The following is a 20,289-nucleotide window of genomic DNA, read 5'->3' as shown; positions in this document are numbered from 1 at the left end:
ATATTAATCAGTAAATAATATCAGAATAATTCCACAAGGTAAAAGTTGAATGCTATGGTAAAACTTGGATGGTTTTCTCATTAGTTATGTGCATTATGGTTTAATGTTACTGTTAATGTTATTTATTTTTTTATTTTTTTATTTATTTTTTTTTGGTACAGTTTGAGTTTATGGTTCTTCTGCCTAGTATTATACAATATGATGGTTTCCCATTGTCTGTTGTGGATAATACATAAACACGAGATATTATCACATCATAATTAAATGGATAAATATTAGAAATGTTCAAATCTTTATTAGTTAGATTTAACCACAAATCTGATCTTGCCTTCAATGTGATTCAAAGGCTTGGTCCAAAGGCCTTGCCCCAGCCCTTCTTCTGTTGGGCCTCTGATTCAGTGGCAAATAAAAGTACATCCCTATAGCCATTCTAAATCTGTCACCTGAAATCACTTTATCTGTGGATGCAGACTGCACCTTTCTCTTCATACAAAGAGGATGAAGGCATTAGACGGTTAGAGTTACTACCTTCTCTATCTACTTTAGATCTATATAAAAAAAGTATCTCTTGACAAAATTCAGGTTTTTCTTATCAGAAAATTGAGGCTGTATTGCTGGGAGCAGATGCAATTGAAGGAAAAGTGGCACATTAAAAGGGCTGAAGATCCAGTGCACAAGCACAACTCTAGTTAAGACAGTCAATGTATGTGCATGAAGCCTGAATGACTGACTGGCACCTATCTCAAAAAAAGAGATAATGAGCAAATGGGGCAAAGGCCTGAAATTCTTAGCAGAATTGCATGCTAGCTTGAACAATTAGTTTAATTTAATAGCAATTTCAAAAGATACAGTGTGGACCTTCTGATGTAAAATTTAGCAATTCGAGTCCATGATTCGAGTGATTGGAACCTGTGTTTTAAGCAATAATGGGTCAATCCACACATTTTTGGAATGACAAAATTATTTCTTAAGTACAAAAAGGAAGTACATTATGATTTCAGTTGTTGCTACAACATTGAAAGTTTAGGCTACATCATTTCACTATCCAACAGAAACATAAATGGCAGAAATTCTGCACATTTGCTGCTCTCCCCAGGAGAGTCCTCTGCAGGTGTCCCAGAGACACCTGTGCAAGGTTATTTTGTAGAATCTGCAAGTTACAAAAACCCACTGAGTCACAACAAGGGACCTGCTGACATCTCTTGAACGTGTTTGTGTGCATCTACCATCTTGTTTACGTTTACGCTGTTCTTATAAAATAATAGCATTCAAATATTGTTCATTCAACAACAAAAAAGGAAACGCTGCCATTATTTATTCACTCTCTTGTCATTCCTTGTGAAAAAAGAAGTACACTTTAACATACTGTTAACAGAATTGATATACTTTAAATTATTTATGGATAAATCATTTATAATAAATACTGCATATTTTTAATTAATTGTATCTATTCTATTGCACTTCTTTGACATATAAGCATGAAAATAATGTTTTAAAATGTATTTTGAAAGTAAAACTTCATTTGATATTACAAATGTACTTATGTGTGCTCTCTTTTATTACCCATGAGTGGACTTCATATCATTAATATTTTATATCTGCAAGTATAGGTATATATATATATATATATATATATATATATATATATATATATATATATATATATATATACCTTTAAGATCTGAAGTACACTTGTACACATTTAATAAAATTAAGCGCACTTTTTTTTCACAAGGGATTCCAAATACACTGTCTGTGAGTATCATCATTACTTGAATTTTTACTACTTTGAATGACTGAGGACGACATGATGTCAGTTTAAAGGTGCACTGAGTGAAAATGCAATATGACATCCATAACTGTATAAAAATGTACTTAATAAACCATAATGTTTTTATTACCTTAGAATGAGACATTTATATCTACATAACCGCGGGCACACCCTTCTATGATGTGGCACCCCCATGATGTGGTTTATAATGGACTGTGGTACAGAAAGAGTGACACTGTTACACACTCTTGGGTTACTCTGGCTATTCTCTGCTGTTTCAGACAATGATATGTTTGTAACCGTAGCCACCGCAGCGTCTTCGAAAGGGAGGGGTGAGCAGTAGGCTGAGCCCTTAGTGAAACTCGCAACCGAACTGCTAGATGTCGCAAAAAATACACACTGCACTTTTAAGTGTTTAATTCAGATTTTTGTCACATTGGATTTACCAACATGTTGTTGTTGTATGGAAAAGGCTACACAAGTAAGAATTTTAAAAAATAATGGCATATGAGTTTGGAACAACACTGTGGTGAGAAAATAATAGAGAGATTTGTTGTATTTTTTGGATTTTTTTGGGGAAAAGCCATCCACTACTATTCCAAAATAAAATATCTAAAGTTCTCTTAAAAACAACTGCTTACAATTTATACTAAATTTACTATCACTGACAACAAATAGAAAGTTTTCTACAAAGTTCTACAGCATTCTGATTTTCTCGGCATTGTCGAAATTATTGAAAGTAAGGTAATTTTGCAACTTCAAAGTTTTGGTAGAACAAAACTTATAGTTACTATTTTTATTATGACTTTGAGAAGCACCTCAAGAATAATCTTTCCAGTAAAGATTGGTCTGTGGCTTGTATGCATAGCTATCTGTTGCACCCTTGGCTAGCTGCGATAAGGCCTCACATGCGCCTGTTCTATCTCATGTGTCTTTTATTCACAGTGGACAGCAGCACCTGCAGTAGATACGGCGGAAATCACAAGCTGCATCTCTCCTCAATTGGACTGTGCTAGCCAGAGCATAACCTCCATTAAAAATAACAAGAGCAGAATAGTAATAGAGCAAAGCATGTTGGTCAAAAATGAAGGAAAACAAATCTTTGCATGATGACTCAGTCTGTTCTTACCTCAACCAACCAGAACATTTATTTTCAGGACCATGACACTGATTCAGTCCCATAGCATTTGATGAAATCACAAACTTAGATTTGAGAGAATAAATAAGGTTAAGGTGGAGATAAGGTTAAACAAAACCTGACGTCCAGAAATCTCTACAGTACCTGAAACACATTTGAGCTCTGTTTTTGGACACTTAAGACAAACTGTATGTACACTATGAATGCACTATATAACCAAATATCAATTCAAATCACATTCTGGTTATTTCACCCAAAAATACAAATTCTGTCAGTAATTACTCATGTTGTTCCAACCCCGTAAGACTTTCGTTCATCTTCGGAACACAAATTAAGATACTTTTGATGAAATCTGAGATTGGTCTCACTCCTTCATAGGTAGGTAATTGATATCTGCCAGCCCAGAAAAGTTAGTAAAGACATCGTTAAAATAGTCCAAGTGACTACATTGGCTCAACCTTAAGCTTATCAAGCGACAAGAATAATTTTTGTGCGAAAAAAATAAATAAATAACTATAACGACTTTATTCAGCTATTCATTTTGAATATTCATTTTCTTTTGTGTGGGGTTCTGAGTGAATTCACATAGTGTGCCGATGATTGGCCGATGCTGGTCAGGTGGGATGCTTGCCAATAGTGAACCTAAGTTCTGATGTATAACCCAGAAGCGCTGCTCTGTTACACTACAACAACAGCTTAGGGGAATGACATGGAAGAGAAGAGTAAAGTTGAATAAAGTAGAGTAAAGTAAAATAAAGTAAAAGTAGAGTAAGGTTGAATAAATTTGCCATTTTTTTTTTTTTTCGCACACAAAAAGTATTCTCATCGTTTAATAAACTTAAATTTGAGCCACTGTAGTCACTTGGACTATTTTAACAATGTCTTTACTAACTTTTCTGGGATGGCAGATACCAATTACTTAGCACCCTATGAATGAGTGAGACAGCTCTCAAATTTCATCAAAAATATATTAATTTGTCTTCCGAAGGTGAACGAAAAACTTAAAGGGTTGGAATAACATGAGGGTGAGTAATTACTGACAGAATTTTCTTTCTTTTCTTTTTTTACTTTTGGATAACTAACCCCTTTAAGGACATAGGCTTTCAAATTAAACATTCAACAAGAACTATTTGAACACTCAGACATTAGCAGAACATAATGTATCCATAGTTAATGTGATGGACTAAAAATTACACTTTTTTTTTTTTTTTAAGAGTGACGTAATAAAAAGTCCCAAATAGTTTTGGGGGCCACTATGCTGATGGTTTGTGACTTGAAAGCTTTTGGTTCTAACACAAGTTGTACTTTTGCAGTATAAACTATACTTAACAAAAATGTTGAGCTCATGTTAGAATGAGATGGAAAATACTGTTCTGGATACAAGAGATCTCATAAAGCACTCTTAGCATTCTCGAAACGTGTTGTGATTGTGTTGAGTAAAAAATAGCCTACCAAAATCGGTGCAAAAAAAAAATCAATTAGTACTTTTGAAATGTCACAATAGTCATGTCCTTCTTCTTTTATTGAACATTTCTCTCATGAGTACTGTCCTTGCAGTAGCACATTCAGTTTTCATTCTTCTTTCTCCTTTAAATGATAACCTGTTTATTACTCAATTCAATTTCCTCTCTGATGCTTATGATAATTTTGCTCGATTTTATGTGGCCTTGAGAAGTTAGACATTAGAGCCTTTGTAACACACCCCTTCATTAGCGTTTACAGCTGTGCTACTATAAACGTGTGGCCCTATTCATCATTGTTATGATGGCATGTCAGCAAGAGAGCTCTGCGGCTGCTGAAAGGCCCTTTTTCTTTCAGAACGGTTGCTTTGAATGGCTACCGGTTATGGAACTTTAATTGCCTGATTGTCCATGGCAAGAATGGGCTGCTGTCTTGTGAATGGATGGCCAATAAGGCCAAGACGGTCCTCTGGGGCATAAGCATACCTATTAGCGCCTGTTTTATACCTCAACGCCAGGGCTCGTTGTCCCCCTCTTTTTGTCCATTAGAGTCTTGGACTCAAACTCAAACGAAAGTTTGGTCATTGCTCAGTAAAAGTAAATGCCATACGGCAGCAATTAATTCATATTAGAACTCTAATTAGTCCCACAATCCCCCACCTTTCTTGTTACTTCCCGCTTGAAGAGCACCAAAAAGATTTACTGAATGGAATCTCTGTATGTGATTGTCAAAACCATTGTGATAAATAGTGATTGGTTTGTTATTGTGAATAGTTGAGCTTTTCACAAAGCTTCTCGTAGCTTTAAGAGAAAACTCTTAACTAAGAAATTTTACTGCCATTTAGGAGAACTCATGTATATATAGTCTATATAAATCTAATAATTTGCTGTTAATAAACACTGCACAGTTGCCAATCATAAATTAAATCAAAATTAATGCTTATTAAAGCTACACAAGTGATTCAGACAAGAGCAGTGAGTGATTTTCTCTTTGTTTTTTGAAATTCTTGGGTGATAAAATGATTTAACAAAACCATATATGTATTAATAGCCCAGCAAGAAAATATTTGAAGAGTTCAGATGCAAAAGCCTCTAAGTGCCATTTGAAATTTTCTTCTAAAATGATCATTTTTATCAAGCTTGTGTATTTAAGTTCAGTAATTTCCCTTAAATGGCAATGAAGATTACCTATTATTTGTCATTTAAGTGAAATTACTGAACTTAAATATACAAGCTTGATAAAAATGGTCATTTTAGAAGAAAATTTCTAATGGCATTTAGAGGCTTTTGCATCTGAACTCTTCATTTATAATGAGTGACGTAACGATTGAACTTATGCTAAAGCTTTCATTTACATGAATGACAGAGAACAGCAGGTTTATTAGGCTGCTGTCACTTTAAGACCTGCCACACGACACAAATCTGACACAAATCCCATTTTCTCACAAATCTTTACATTTAAGACACTGCTTACAAGAATACTCGCCAATAACAAGCATTTCAACACATTTTTGTGTTTTTGTCAAATGAATGAACGACAGCATCATATAATGTAATGCTAGCCAAAGGATGCGGGGAAAAATAAACAAGATGTGTTGTGTTAAATATTTTAATGTGTTAAACTAATAATAAAATGATTTCATGCATTACCACGTTCATTTTGACATCTCTAAATATAATATAATATAATATAATATATAGGTTGGCCACTATAGTAATAAAGACAAAGATACTTACAGTATGTGAAGTTGGAAAAAGTGGCAAGTGGCAAGGCATGTTTGTGGAAAACTAGAAACTAGATGTCCATACAAATAATTACAGCATTTTTCTCTTTCAAAAAATGCCCGGAAGCAGAGAAAATTGCAGAAATAGCAACACAATACCTTCTCAACACGTTCTTTAATCTGACACAGACCTCACAGTCTAAAACTGAAGTATGCCAATGAACTTTGATCCAAAGTGTGATTATGGCATTATGAAGAGGAACTCCCTACCCTCCTTAGTAATTAACTGAGTAATTGCCCTAATGATAAAATCGGTAGGGGGTTAATGTTGGATTCAGAACCTCTGGTCAGCTAATTTGATCCGATCACATTTCCTGTGGTTGACAAAAGACAGAAAAGAAAAGCAGGACTGTTCCAGACAGTGTACCAATGCTTTATTCCGATATTACGCGATTTCAGCATGTGGACTTTCACAAAAGGCATAATAAAAGAAAAACATCTGCATAAAAATGTCTCTTTGGGAGAAGGTCAGGCTAAAGTTAAAATAATTAGCTCTAATTAGCATGCTGTGCTTTAGCTGTTCTGCTGTTGTGTCATTAAATTCCTCCTCTTTAAAACAGCACTGCTACATCTCATGATATTCAGACAGACATCTGTAGCAGTCATGTTTAGTTCATGTCTCACGTTGTTGTATTTTGAGTTTGAAGTGAGTGAGGTTCAACTGGTCATTCAAATCAACATGTCAGCCTCTCCAGGGTGACCGACTCTAAGAAAAATAAATCAGCTTTTATTAGTATTTTGTGTTGAATTTCTATAGTGGTACTTCAAATATTAAACGTATATATAAACAACTATGCAAATAATATTAATCAAATAAAAACTCTTTTTCATGACTTTTTCTTAAAGGGGACATACTGTATCATGCAAAATCCACTTTTTTAGCCCTTAAATGCATTTTGTTGTATATTTGGAGTGTTTATACTGTAAGTACAGAAAATATGAAATTATTCTCTTCAGGTGCTTCGTTTATATCTTTATATTCTGTTTTGGTCAGATTTTTCAACCTGTTCAGATTTTTCTGTTTTCTATGACGTTTTTTTTAACTACAGCGTCACTGTATTTGCAGCGGAACTGCCAAATAAAGACATTGACTACCGGTCCAACACTTCGAGCAATCCGCCATTATTATTTCTCGCTCCGATTTTGTAGTCCGAGCTCAATGATTAACACAGTCTCATCCCAAATCGTCATATAACTGACGTTTTGGGACGTATTTTGACCATACGTCAATATCCGCCTTTTTAGGGCCCCCTTAAACGTCGGTAGATGGCGATCCCGGGCCGTCATACAACTGACGCTTTACCTTTAACGTCAGTTAGGTGACGGGTTAGGTTTAGGGTTAAGTTTAGGTATGGGGTAGAGTTAGGATCCCATAACCTCATCTACCGACGTTTAAGGGGGCCCTAAAAAGGCGAATATTGACGTATGGTCAAAAGACGTCCCAAAACGTCAGTTATATGACGATTTGGGATGAGACCGGGTTGCAATGATGCAGAAGTTACGAGAGGGCAAGTAAAAATGTTCGGTTTTTGGATGTAGTGACCTGAAGCACTTCAAGGATTCCCACTTCAACAACCTCCGCCAGTAACGTTATATAGAAGGGTTTGCCGATTGACGAACTGAATGAGAGGTAACGTTAAATCCCTTCTATCTTTGGAGACGACGAACAGAGCATTTCGATAAGTTGTAAATATCGTTAATACAAATAAAGTACTTTACTTTCTTAAAACACATGGTGGTCATGGTTTAGCAGTATCTTTGTCTTTCTTTGTTTTTATTTTGAAGTAACGTTACATGTCTGCAGTATTATTGTTCTTGAGTTTCATCAATGGTCATTTAGCTGCTTTTCTGATGCTTTTCTAAACGTACAGTATCATATTATCAATACAGATTGTTTGTGGTAAGATTAGACCGTAGTCATTTATCTTGTCAGTGTGCTTGTTTTAACAAGAGAAATAGTCGACTTTCACTAATAACACAAAACAGTTAACTCACATACCAATACATCCATATGAAGAGGTTGTTCTGCAGGTTTGTCATCGTCTTTATCAACTCACGCGCTCTGGCTCGAATATGTAAGGCTTGATGGACAAGTCTTCTGTTGTTGACCTTTTATTAAAGTGTGAACAAAATTGTTCTTTGAAGGTATCGTATATAATCGTATATCTTTAATCAAACTACTTTGTACAATAATGGCCGAACGTGGGGAGTTGAACTGACCGTGAACTCATCGACCTGGAGAGCGGGCGGGGTGAGACGCATCTCCTTTTTGTTTAAAGGGGACGCATTAAAACAGGTTGCTCAAAGACGCACATCATAAAAGGGGTAAAAAAGGGGCTTGTGGAGATATAATAATGAGGAATTCAGACCCAAGCATTGCAGTTATGTTTTATATAGACCACAACAGTATTATTTATATGTGAAAATGAATGATTTAAAAGCATGATATGTACCCTTTAACACACTTGATACACTTAAAAAAGTGCACTATATGTCAAATTTAAAGTTTTACTTTAAAGTACATTTTTAAAGCATTATGTTTTTAATGATATTTATTGTCATGGTTTAAAGAAGCACAGTACATACAACATGCAAAAAAAAAATAACTGTAATATGTTGTTTATTATTACTTTTAAAGGCTACTAGTGAGTCTCCGTGATGAGTCTGTCCGAAAATGTGTTTCGAGATCCCCCAAAATGTCCAGGATTTGGCTTTTGCGTTCTACAGTCACAATTCATTATGTTTACTGGGGTGAGCAGGACAAGTGAGGGCCGCGGGAGAAAGGCATGAGGCCGGTGGCATAGTTACCGATGAGCGACACCTGTGAGACGCACCAGTCTCGTATCTTTCACGGAGGAGCAGGAATTATAGCAATGTTAAAATGCACATCAACCGATCACTAGTTTAGAGTTCATATAAACACTACATTCAGATTTACGATGAATTCAGTTACTGTAGATTGAAACAAAAGGTGTGCATGTAAGCAATGAAGGGCGACTGCAGAAAGCAAAAGCTGAATCCCGGACATCGACGGCCGGACATGTACGGAAAAAAAAAGTACCTTTGAACCTTTGCTCCAAATTCAACAATAATTTCACATTTCTTCTACACAAATGACCCATTTCCCCATAATACACATTCATCTTTCCAGAGGTAAAGTATCCTTTTAAGACGTACTAGTCTTTCAAATGACTCACTTGCTTAAAATATAGTTTCAAACATCTCTCCAATTAAGTATGCTTAAATACATATCCTAAAATTTCATCCATGACTCATAATATTATAAAGTTAATTAGTAATCATCCAAATAATGCTTGTGTAAGTACAATCGCCATCCCCCCTCTATTGACTACCATGTACTGCTGGAGATAAAAAGAGACATGAGCAGCATTCATTCAGGGGGAAAGGCACAGGGACATCGCCCTGTCTCAGAGATGGCTTTGCAGTATTAGGACTGGCATATCAACTGATAGCGTGTGATGTCCCTCAGTCATCATTACAGAAGACAAACGACTACACAGGCTCTCAGTAAGTATCAAGAGAGAAGAGACTAGTATGCGCCATCGTTCCTGACAATGAAATCAAAGGCACAGGGATAGTATGATTCAATGAAAGCAAGCGGTGGAACGTAAGGGAGAAGTTAAAATGACGAATTTGCAGCAATTCAATAAACTTTATCATAGTTCATAGTTTTTAAATCTATGATTGTGTTATCTCACCAATATAACTCTACATGTTTTGCATAGGATTCTTGGGCATGGCTCATGATTAATGTTGTCCTCTGCTCTGGTTAAAGGAAAGCAATTCTCCCCTCTTTCCCTTTCTTACATCAGATTGCGCTCACCCTCCCAAGTCGCTGCCAACCTTACATGCCAATTACAAGAGCCAAAATGATACATGTAAATCATGAATAAGTCGTCTAGTGAAGCTGGCCTTTTGATTTGTTTCACTTCTACAAACTTAGTGAAAAATTATTGACATAAGATGAATACAGCTCCGCGAACAGCAGGGATAATAAGGCCCCTTAGGAGAATACACAATGTCCACAGTCTGAATGTGTAGACTAACAAACAAGGGGTACAGCATGATAAAATCACCACACTTTCACTAGAAGAGAGATCGAGATAATCACACTCTCACTCTGGGGGGAAGAAACATCACCAACACTTGCAAAAGCATGTAATTATAGAAGATACTAAACATTGTCAGACTGCATCCATCTGGGTTCAGCCAAATCAGTCTGATGCCCAATATGGTGCTAGACCATAATTAATGCGAACGTCGCAACATGTTCATTGAAATCGACCGTTCTGAAAAAGATTGAGAACAGAGTAGTTGAACGAAGAGATTAGCCGTCTGCCCTTGGGGTAGCATTAGCAAAAGAAAGATACTTTTGGACTTCTGATCTAGTTGGGAACACAGCAGCTATCGATAGGCATGCTATCGGTGACCTAGCTTTGAAGAGTCTCAGATGTAGCAAGAGGTGAGGGATTATTTTGCCGTGGAGGCAGAGAGGACCAAATGAGGAGGGGGCTAAGGGAAGGAGAGAGAGACCGCAATGCAATAAAAGGAGAAAAGGGGGGCTCTTGAGAGAGAGAGAGAGAGAGAGAGAGAGAGAGAGAGAGAGAGAGAGAGAGAGAGAGAGAGTAATAGAATAAAGGCCAGACAGAGCAAAGTGATAGAGAGGCAGCGATCGAGAAATGGAAGAATTGATGAAGGGCAAAAAGAAAAAGGGGGTGTCTGGATGAGCGGAAGCGAATGAGCTACTAAAAAGGAGGGATGAAGAAGGCACAGCCAGAAGCTCTGAAAGAAAAGGAGCAAATGGTTTTGGCTAAAGAGAACCGACATCAAAGGGAAGAGGAGCAGCCAAGGAGTCAAGCAGGCTCTGAAAGTTAGTTAGATTGTAGGGCGACATGGCAGAGATAGAAGCTGGCATCTTTTGGCTGATGCCTGCCAATGGCCAGTTCTTTGTTCCCCCCTGAGACATCGCTGAGGGCAGCAGTTAGCCTTGGATTTAATCAGTATATTATGCACTTACATAAGTCCATAAAATTTTATGCACGCTCCAAGGTTTTATGGTCTTACGCAACATTCTCAAAGTTGGACATCAGTCATCTCGTTCTCAAAAGTGGCATGGGTCTTTTATTAAGAAGAAAATATTTCATCAGTTTTATGTAATTTAACAGGTGGACTTTTTTCGAACGTTTCCTCATTCGAAAGTTTTAGAGCAGTATTAGATTACAAATTTGACTTTATTGACTTATATTTAGATGTACATGAATCAATCAATATGGTAATAATTTAGAATCATATTTATATATCACATTTATATATATATCATTATTATTAATTAATAATATGTGTTAGATAATGTTGTTTTAAAATATTTGGGGGCGGTAGGAATGTGTTTTTAAAGAAGACTCGTATGCATACCAAGGCTGGATTTAATTGATCGCATATACAGTGAAAACAGTGATATTTTGAAAATGTATTACAATATATTTACAGTACTGTGCTAAACTAGGCACATTATTATTTTCACCACACAAAAAAAAAAAAAAAATAGGCTTTATGCCAGTTATTTGTATCTTTTTACAGGCAGGAGTCTCGATAAGTCGAACCTCAAACTGCTTTCGAAAGATGGCTTTTGCCTGTATATATGAAGTGAACTGTCTTTATAAAATTATCTTCTTATTAAACAGTCTGTGCACTTACAAAGTTCGCAATGCTTTGTTTTGCATGTAGGGAACCTCATTATATTACTGTGTTAGTGTGGGGCTATTTTGAGCCTTGTTAGTGGTACTAGCGATTTCTTTTTACTTATTATATGCCCCCATATACTAGCGTTATACGCTAAAGAGTTTTTAGAGATAAAACTCTTTACATTCGATATCATGAAAACAAACTTGAGAGAACAATTGACTAGGTACCAATGTGTTATTAGACCAAAGGTTCATTTTGCGCCTGAGTTCTCCTATAATCCAGTGAGATTTTTGTATCCACAAAGAGTCAACAGCCGGTATATATACTCCACATGGATATCTGATCTAAACATCATTGGGTTCGTCTGTGATCACATGAAGAAACAGAAAACAGAAACAGAGACAAACTTAATCCAAAAGAACTGTTGAAACGTCTCCAAGACATGTGGCAAAATGAACCATTTATTGGGGCATAAATACTTGCATGGCAAAGACTTTTGCACAGAACCATACGTATATCACTGAACAAAATTATAAACTCAACAGTTTTGGTTTTGCCCCCATTTTTCATGAGCTGAACTCCAAGATCTAAGACTTTTTCTATGTACACAAAATGTGCAGTTTTATCGAGCCCGATCTCATGAAAGTGTCATTTCTCATGCCATTTATATGCCAAAAATAGTTTTTGCGTGTATATGCATTTTTCGGGTGCATATGAGACACACTTTATGGCATATAATACGCACAAACTCCCCACTCCCCTCCCCCCTAAACCTACCCAAGGAGTTTTCAGTGCGTTGCATATGCACGCAAAAAAACATTTTTGCCGTAAAAATGCCACGAGAAATGACATTCGTGGTATAGATATGAACTTTCATGAGACTGTGTTGTTATCACACAGCACAATGACACAGATGTTGCAAGTTTTGAGGGAGCATGCAATTGGCATGCTGACTGCAGGAATGTCCACCAGAGCTGTTGCTCATGATTTGATTTCAGGTTAATTTCTCTACCATAGGGCGTAGGTTTACATTGCTGGTTTCAGTGAATTTATTTACAGATGCAAAACATTTGAAGCTCTAACATGTTCTCTTTTATTGATACACATGCAAATGCATTAAATGGATTGCTGCAGTAATTTCTCCTGAAAAACAGTGCCAAAACAATTTAAAGCCTGAGGTCAAATCCATTGTTGCACAAATAATGCTTTCCACGTCGGTAATGAAGTATTACCAAGCTATTATTCCACGCAGAGTTAGCTCTTGAAGTTGTTTTCGTCCATTGTCAGAATTAACATAATCATATTTTTCAGATCCATAGTTCACATAATGGCAATTATGCAAAGCAAGGAAGACACAACATTCTGTTGGTTACTTTTGACTTCCTAAAACAAATAATTCATTGTAAAACACTTTCTAGTCCTCCCCTGCAGCGATGTCCCAATTCAGTGAACATGTGTATTTCAGCGTATATATATACGAGTCTCAGATGAGAAATTTTAACCAGAAATTAACATGAACTAATAAGATCCAGGTTTTAAGCAAATAGGTGCACTGTAAAAAAATATATTTTCAAGATTTATTATCACAACATATTTTTCTTTTGTCAAATCAACTTTATAATAATTTATTTAGTTGAGATAAGTTATTATTTTGAGTTTCTGATGATTAAATTAATCTCCTTCATTGTATTAACTCACTTTGTCCTGTTCAATCAACTTAAAATTTTAAGGCAACCCAGGTTACTTACTTTTTTAATTTAAACCAACAATATTTTTTTACAGTGTAGTAATCACAACATTTTTTCTTTTTTCAAATCAACTTAAATAATTTATTTAGTTCAGATAACATAGAATTTTGAGTTTCTGATGATTAAATTAATCTTCTTCATTGTATTAACTCACTTTTTCCAGTTCAATGAACTTAAGATTTTAAGGCAACCAGGTTACTTACTTTTTTAAGATAAACCAACAATATTTTTTTTTACAGTGTGATATTAATCCTTAATCTTCATTTAAAATGTAACTAGACTTGGTTTATCTGGTTACGTTTCTTTTTTCAATGACATATTTAATAAAAACCTTTCAAAACTATTAAAAACAACTAGAAACGTTGCCTTTGCAACTAACAGAAGATACATGTAAGCTTTAAACGACTAAAACTGAAATAAAATTGAAATAAAGCGAAACCGAAACATGTACAACAATTATAATAAAATAAATAAAAGACTGATTTCAGCCACATCCATACCAACTATTATTTGTAATACAAATGCCTTCCCCTCTGATAGTCAAAAACATTTTTTTTTAGAATGTCAGGCCAACATTCCATGCAAGACGTATATACCACCACATTAAGTGTTCTGAATCCAGACTGACAGCTCTGATGAACATTTGCACTGAGCTAATTTCAGTGTCATATCAACAACAGCCTCATGTGAATTCAAAAGGCTCCTCTCTCAGTAAGGTCTTAAAATGCATTATATATGCTCTCGTAGACTTAATTGAAACTGAAAATGTTATGTTCCACTCCAGTACACTCTTAATAAGCAGGCAATCACCTACCAATGTTGTGGCACTATTACAAGCCCCCTCTGCCCCTGGCCTCGGTTGGTCGGACAGATAAGACAGTGAGGGGAGTCTCTCGACTCTATACCTGGCTGAACCATAAGGAGCCTGAAGTCCAGTACTAATTATGGCTGCTTTACCCTCTTATCCGGCAGAGCAATTTATCAACATACAGCCAATCTGCTGCACACTGTATACAGCGACAGCATTAGGAATTCCTGGCTTTTCTAACCACTAAACAGAGGGAAAGCAGAAGGAGGCGAAAAACTGCGTAGTCATCATGAAATGGGATTGTTCGCTTTTCTGCAGCAGCAAATAGAGAAGCACATCAGTATTTGTCAGATATTTATAAGGGCTGCACCGCCACAAGCAGTGATGTAAAATGCATGAACGCTGGACTGGTCTGAATGTGAATGGTTGGTTACCAAAAAAAAAAAAACGTGGACGAGAAGGGCGGACCTGACTCTGAGAGAGGAAGTGAAGTCATTTGTGTCATTTAGTTAGTTTAACTAAAATCCTACACCACACTGACAGAATTTATAACACAAGGGCAAAAGAGTTCAATACGGCAGCAAGGTCAAAAAAGCACAGGCTTCAAATTTAAACCCCTCAAAGAGAGAAAATATGATTAATAAATGAATTCCTATTCAAAATTTATCCGCCCTGAGCTTAGTTTGACCTTATGTGATTCATAGAAAGGTCTATTTTAATTATGATAATAAATGTGGTGTTCCAAAGCCAATTGGATGTCTCTAAGGATTCTCATGGTCTCTTTGATTGTTTCTCCCCCGTATTTACTTTCAATTATTGTTTAGTATAATTTAATGTTATGCAAAAGTATTGCCTTGAGCAGCAAGTACAGTTTGCTTTCTACGTATTGGATTTTTTTTTTTTTTTTTTTTTTTTTTTTTTGCAGCTAGAAAAGTCCACCAGGTGACCGTGCCTGTGGAAACAGGAGACAATTTTAAATATACCAAGTTTCTGCATGAAATGCAATTTAAATCTTTCGTTGTCAGGGACCTACGTATGAGTTCCAGGATAAAATAAAAATGCAGACTTGTGAAATCCAGTCACAAAAAAAACGCTGAATTTGGCTAAATTTAAATACATAATTTAAAATTATGGCTGTACACATAATCAAATTGTGATGTGGACTAGTGCCTGTGAATATTAAACCACAAAAATTTACATCTGAAGTCTGTGTGCCTCTATGTGAATGCTAGGTGTGAATATATGAGAACAGTTCATGGCTTCATCTCCAGAGCTCTTCACTCACCCGTTAAAAATAGAGGTTCGGTTTAATTTATAGAAAGTATGTCATAATTAAACCATATGGTGTGCATTAAAATAGTTTGATGCACAGGTAGTTCCAGTCAGTTTAATCACCATTGTATATTAATGTGTTTCTTTCATTAAAGCGAACACGCACATAAATCGGAGATGGCGCTGTGTACACACAGAAGCATTCAGGAGGACAGAAACTTATCAATGTTCCCCCATGGCTTTTATTAATGAATTAGCTTTGCTACTGAATTGCTACATTATAATCATTAGCGTTGACAGGATAACATAGCTGTTTTCGCAGCTTCATTGTCAGTAGAGACGCCACACAGACGCAGGTTATTCACACACACTCTAAAAAATGCTGGGTTATTTTAACCCAATTTTGGGTAAAATAGGGACAAACCCAGCCACTGGGTTAAAAATATAATTTAAAAATGTAAACCAATGGCTGGGTTTGTCCATATTTGACCCAAAATTGGGTTAAAACAACCCAGCATTTTTTAGAGTGCATGCATCTCTCTCTCTTCCTCTCGATATTTCATTCAAATAATTCATTCTTTCAAATAATCTTCCACACTAGTTTATCTTTGTCTGATTTAAAGCAGGTAGAATGCTAACGAGCTCTAACTAACTAATATAACATTTTTTACCCTTCCAGTCAAATATTTTGCTGCAAACATCAATAGCCAATGCATTCTCATCCCAAGGTGTCACATACGATTCTTTTGCCAAAGCATAGACATCCAAAGCACATGACACCCTTTAGGAGACGGTATGGTTATGGTAGGTTTAGGTATGGGGTAGGGTTAGGGTTAGACCACTAGGAGGCGCCTTCTGCCCAATGTCTGCGTTTCATTTGACTCTAAAGGGTGCCATGTGTGTTGGATGTCTACGCTTGAGAACGGGCTCCAATAACAGCTTTAAATTGTCAATGCTCGCAAATGAACATGGTATAAGGGGGATAATCTTTGGTTACCTGTGCATTATTTTAATGCACACTGCTTTGAGACAGGTGGTTCTTTGCTTCCACATCATGCATTAAAATCACTTATTGCTCAGATAGGAATTTTTAAATTTAATGTTGTTACATTTTAAATAATAATTCAAGAATAGCTTAATTTTAATTCAGATGTTATACAAATTGCATAAACACTGCATGCATTCATTTGATTACCACAGTTTTTTATATATATATATATATATATATATATATATATATATATATATATATATATATATTTATTAAATCATAAAACAGACAAAAAAAAACATTTCTGGGGGAATATATCATAGGGCATTGTTACTGTTAACATTTTATTGGGTTATTAAATTGTTCGTTTTATGAATTCATTTGTTTATAGATATACTTTTTGATTATTGAAATCTAAATAAACATTTTCAAAAGGAATAAAAGAAATGTAATATTTAAATGGATTTCATAGTGCCCTAAGGAATACAGCTTGAATACAGTGTATTAAGCATTTGATCAGATCTGTGTGTGGAAAGCAGAGAGAACTTTGCCTGACAACACACTGATTTGATTGAGATCCACAGCACTGTACATTTCTGCATCAGTTTCACTTCTCCACAAGCTGCGAGAACCTTATGAAATGGCGGTTATCTATTACCACATCGCTCCAAGTGGGACATCATCACTGTAGTGACCTTGATTGATTAGGCCTCAGCCATGCGCTGCATATTAATGATCCATAATGAGGCTTAATGTGCAACTTTTAATAGATATTTTTTTTAATTGGCAGAAACATCACCATGCAAAATTTATTTTATGATTAATTTGATGATTAATAAAGTTCTAATATCTGGGGACTGTAGCCAATCATGATGATTGTCAATTTGCTTTGGGTAAATAGGACTTTGATGCTGCCCGATAAAGACTCTCGAAAGAATCATGAGAACTAAATCCAAGATATTTTATGTTTATCTCAGCATTAATATTTTGAAGTATTAAGCATTGTAAAATAACTTGCTTATTTTGAAAAACGAATATTGAAAGTCCAGGCAAACTCATTTAAGTACTATGGGTGATAAAAATAATAATAATACAGCGCTAAGCTTCAATAAAATTGCAATAAAATAACCCACAAAAAATACCAAGCACTTTGTTGTCTCCAAGGCACTATAATTTTTCATTTTATTATTAGTGATTATTTTCAAGCAAGCAAAGGGAAATGAAAAGGCCACAGTGTCTTGAATATTGAATAACTTGTCAATAGAAGCAATCCTCTCAAAGTTTATGTCTGGTTGTTTCGTATGACATTAGCCCCCATCCTTCTCTGTTATTGACGACAATGAAGTCAAAGTTCCAGAGGGAGTCGTATCATTCATGTCCTTTATATAGCGCTCTCAGGGTCAACAAATACCCTGAATAAACCAAAGCTTCAGAAATCCAGGTGTTTGTCGATAAGTGCCACTCATGGCAAATGTTAAGTGACCCAGTGGTACATCAAACAAAATGTCAAAGGAGCTTTGTGGGAATCCCTGGCTGGCGTTGCTTATATTTGTTGTTTGCACACATTGCTCACTTTGCTTTAGGATGAGGACACACTAATCTCCCCTTCATCCTTGAAGATTTTGTCGGTATAATAAGATCCATGTCATTATGGCACAAAGAAAGAGTAACTTAAGAACAAACTGTTTTTACTCTTCTAATTTAAGCACAGATCAGTGGAGCCTTTCTGCCACTGAAGTGAAATTAGTCAGCAGATGGCACTAGCAGCCTTTGAAGAAACGTTGGATTTTAAACAAGCGCTAGCAAATGAATCATTTGTTAAACTATTTTCTACCATATTGGTAGTTGATGGACACGTTTCAGCTCTCAAACGGAAACAACGCTAATGTGTCAACAGTGCCCCCTTGTGAAAGAGGCCTGGAATTGTTGGCTACAGGATGATAATACACACTAATATAATGTTATGTGGAAATATACATGGAAACATTTGCCAATTTAGTTGTTATTGCACACAACTAGTGAAACAACAACCCTTTGTCAGCATCTTTTTGTGTCTTTCTTCTTATTTTTTGCAAAATGTAAAACACATCTCATATAATTTCCAATGATGAATTTTTTGAAATAGGTGTCATTAACGTAACATAATAAATCACATGTTCTATGTAAAAAGAATAGCAAACACAAAACTTAATACAATGCCCAATATAAATTTTGCAGAGTATTTCTTTAAAAAGATAATGGTGAAAAAATATGAATTATTTAAAATAAAAGTGGGTACGAGGGGTGTCACCTACCCTTTCTTCCCTTATAAAAATAATTCTGACTGCAAAAATGATGACTGATTTTAAACAGGTTTCTGTAAGTGGCATATATTCCTTCAAGAAACAGCTGCTATATTTACTTCCACCCACTTATAGCTGTTCATTTGTTTCTCAAGTCTGCCTGTCAAATGTTTTTGTTCATGTGTTTTTGTAGGCTCATGTGAGAGACTCTGGAAGATTCAGGCAGGCTGTCTTCACACAATCTAACACCTGCGTAAAGCCACCTGTCTACTGTAACAGGGCAGTGCTAACAGGCTTTTGTGGTGACACATCATCAATTCAAGTAGAGCAAAGACTTTCAACAACAACAGAAACTGACAAAAGCATGCCGAAAAAGGACAATTTCCCCCTGTGAATTACAAAAGCACTCACAGTGGGAAGCCTTATTTTAGCTTTGCCAGGGTCAAAAAGTGCTTCTCAACTCCCCACCTTCCTGTCACCTCACGCTCCAAAATGTACCTGATGACTGGCATATGTCAGAGTTTGAGCAATGCTAGTCTGATGGAGGTGTCATGGGTCATAGAGAGGTGTGTAGAGCGACAGAGTTCCCCTCTGAGGATGAGATGTATGTTGCCACAGTGCCGCTACACTATTGATCACTGGGTCTAAAAAGGGCAAGGGTGCCGGCTCGTCATGAGGAGATGTTGCAAGGCAATGATTTAAAGGAATTTGGAGGTCTCCAGTCTCTCCATGTTAGGTTGTTTCATATTGTGGTAGAGCTGCAAGACAAATTATTGCATGGTATGTTCAGCACTCTTGGAAAGCCTCTTCTTCTCATACAGAATGTGAATTTAATATCTAAAGAAAGACGAAATGTAATGTAACCTATTCAATAGTTTTATTCTAAATTTTGAAAAATTGTACACAAAACTGATTTAAACAACTGACTTTATTATTTTGCATTTTGCATAGAAACCTTTCTTAGCAGCGCCTCCACTGAAACATTTACTTGACTAAACTCATTTTAAAATTATGGCAAGTCAGACCTTATATACTTTACCTTAGACAAGTATGAATAAATGATAGAGGAAATTCCTTGATATTTTTCATTTTTTATATCTCACATTATTTCATATATATATATATATATATATATATATATACTGTAGAGAGAGAGAGAGAGAGAGAGAGAGAGAGAGAGAGAGAGAGAGAGAGAGAGAGAGAGAGAGAGAGAGAGAGAGAGAGAGAGAGAGAGAGAGAGATACACAAGTGAATGTGTGCATATTTTGGAAATAAAATATTTGCAAATAGTTTACATTGATTACTTTCCATTTAGCATAGTTAAAACTATAA

This window comes from Pimephales promelas, chromosome 8, assembly GCF_988280905.1.
Source record: "Pimephales promelas chromosome 8, fPimPro1.hap1.1, whole genome shotgun sequence".
Lineage (NCBI taxonomy): Eukaryota > Metazoa > Chordata > Actinopteri > Cypriniformes > Leuciscidae > Pimephales > Pimephales promelas.
Note: the sequence above shows the minus strand (reverse complement) of the source record.